Source organism: Canis lupus, chromosome 4, assembly GCF_048164855.1.
Source record: "Canis lupus baileyi chromosome 4, mCanLup2.hap1, whole genome shotgun sequence".
In the NCBI taxonomy this organism is placed as follows: Eukaryota; Metazoa; Chordata; class Mammalia; order Carnivora; family Canidae; genus Canis; species Canis lupus.
In genome coordinates, this window is record NC_132841.1 from 38242072 (window position 1) to 38245120 (window position 3049).

Sequence of the window (3049 nt, forward strand, 5' to 3'; positions counted from 1 at the left end):
AACCTTTATTATATCACAGTAAATATAAAATACTTTTTTTTAATATACTGCTTTGATTCAGAAACCCCATTGATTTTGCATTGACTGTGCTTTGCAATAATTTGACCCAAGTGGATCTTAGAGATGTGTGGTTCTGCCCGTGTCTCATATTCTGTAGTTAACCTGCTAACTCTGGCTTTTCAAAAAATGACATCTGGCTAAGAAAAATTGCAGTTTATAAACCTTCCAAGAATGATAGATGCAAATTTGACTAGTGTTTTCTGTGATGGCCAATCATTACAAAAAGCCTTGTGTGAATAAAGTTACATTACACCAGAAAGACACTGAGTTCAGGCATCTCCAAAGAGATTTTAGAGATATTTGAGGCCCCTTGTGTGGTTATTAAACAGTAAATTGAGTTAGATTGTTGTAAATATTTCCTGCCTTCAACTATATTTAAACTTGTTTTGCAAAAGTTTGTATTGTTTAGAGTTTTTTCCCTGAGCACAACTGTGCCAGCTGTTTTTGTTCCTTTACCTTTAATCAAGAGAGATTCCTTTGCAAGGCTGCAGATCAAATTCCTTTTCCTAGAATTAAATCCAACAGGGTGATGCCTAAAGAAATATAAGGACTAATACAAGAATGCATAAGGAAGTAATAGATTTTTTAAAAAGGGTTAAGTGGTGAATAATACTTTCTACAATTTCTGGTAGCCTCAGTAGCACCATGGAGGGATCAATGAAAGATTCTGCTCATCTCTGCTAATCCCACTTTACAAGGTGTGTCTGAGGATTAAAGCTATAGAACCCATGACCTAGTAACTGGTGTCCTAGGCATAGGTTGGGATGATGACTGAGAGGCTAGCTGTGGTTACCAAGTGGGAGATATTGAGACTGGATTAGAAGAGTAGTTGTAGAAGTAGAGAAAAGGGGGCAGATGTCTCCATGAATCCCAGAAGGATAGGCAGGAGTATATGACTTTGAACGTGGGAGCAGTTTCGAGAAGACATCTGATAATGCATAGATTCTGTGCTGTGGTGCCTGGGAAAGTAGAAGTACCTTCCATCAAGAGAGGAATCACAAGAAGAACAGCAGATTTTGAAGGAGAATGATAAATTTAACAAAGAACAAACTGTATGACCTGGTAGAGATGTTGAGTAGATAGCTGGCGACATAAGAGTTTTGAAGATGTGGGTGGCTGAAGACTGGGGCTGCACAACTCATGGCCATATGGAAAGGAAACCTGCTTTTGAGGCCCCTAGGATTCTGTCTGTAAGGTTGTTGGCCATTCTCTCAATACTTCTCAAAGTTCTCCATCTCTTCCAAACTGGAGCCACTGAGGTGTATGGGGTCTTCTGCTCTAGCTTCTCTACCTCATGAACACAAGACCTGTTGGATATGTTGAGGCCCCCATAGGCCTCTGAGTAAAAACACAGCGGCCTTAAAAATGCTTTGGGTTTTGAATGCCAGGGTGGGCCCTCTTTACACGTCTTCCGATCTTCCAACTTCATCTGTCATTTTCCCCTCCTCTCCCATCCCTCCTCACTTCCTCCAAGTCTTTGCATATATTGTTCCCTCTGCCATATATACTTTCCCCTCCTTCTTCATCTGGATAATTCCCACCTTTATTTTACAATGAGATTGGATGTTGTCTTCTCTGGAAAGTCTTCCTTTTATTTTTTTTTTAATTTATTTATGATAGTCACAGAGAGAGAGAGAGAGAGAGAGGCAGAGACATAGGCAGAGGGAGAAGCAGGCTCCGTGCACCGGGAGCCTGATGTGGGATTTGATCCCGGGTCTCCAGGATCGCGCCCTGGGCCAAAGGCAGGCGCCAAACCGCTGCGCCACCCAGGGATCCCTGGAAAGTCTCCCTTAATCTCAAACAAGCCTCCCAAAGTTGGAATGGCTGCTTCCACTCTTTGTAGAAGCAGTCAATCAGCTAAGTTCCAGTGTCCAAAATGTGGGGCTTCAGTGCATATTAGCTCTAAGGATTCCAGGTGGAGGTGGCTGGAGCAACTCTAAGGATTGCTGCAAGCAAGTAAATACACTACATCATTCACTTAATCTATTGGATATGTTTGTTATAGGGAAGGGTGGCTTTCAATGAAATATGTCATTGGGAAGACCTACTGCTATATGGAATATATAAGCTCTTCTGTTAATTAGGGAAAACTCTGACACTTCCTGAATCTAATGTTCTTCCTTGTTGGCCAGGTATGTAAAAGTGTTGACTCTAGTTGACTTAAATCTGAATAAAACAAAATATGGGTTTTCGTTTGTTTTTTGCTTTTTGTTTTGCTCATTAGATAGAGCTCTCTGGTCGTAAGCAAGAGAAATTCACTATGGCTAACCCAAATGAAAGGAAATTTGCTGGAAAGGTAACACTTGACAGGGGTGAGAATGCAAGACAGGCCTGGAGTAGATGGGGAGCAAAGTGCTATCTCGGAGCAAGAGTTACACAGAGTCTCAGCACAGAAATAGTCCAGTCATGGTGATACCAATGGGATGAATGACTGCCAGATGTTTTCAGCCTCTCCATCCTTCTGCTTAACATTCAGATCTTAGGGAGGAAGCATCCTCAGATCATCGTCCATCTGCTTAGTTGCAGAGGGGCAAGTTACCTTATCATGTCAGAAGAATGTAGTCAGTAAAGGACAGGCAAGTCCCTCCTCAAAATCTGGGATGCTCCTTACGAGAGAAGGTGAAACGGATGCAGTGCCGGCAAACCCTGACAAATGACACTTGACAAACAATTTTTGGGAGGACAGAATGTGAAGTGAGGTAGCATTTCCTGATCCGCCTACATACCAGGATCTTGGTTCATCTCAACAACTTGGTATGGGGGATCCCTGGGTGGCGCAGTGGTTTGGCGCCTGCCTTTGGCCCAGGGCGCGATCCTGGAGACCCGGGATCGAATCCCACATCAGGCTCCCGGTGCATGGAGCCTGCTTCTCCCTCTGCCTGTGTCTCTGCCTCTCTCTCTCTCTCTCTCTCTCTCTGTGTGACTATCATAAATAAATAAAAATTAAAAAAAATTGTTTAAAAAAAAAAACAACTTGGTATGGTAAATG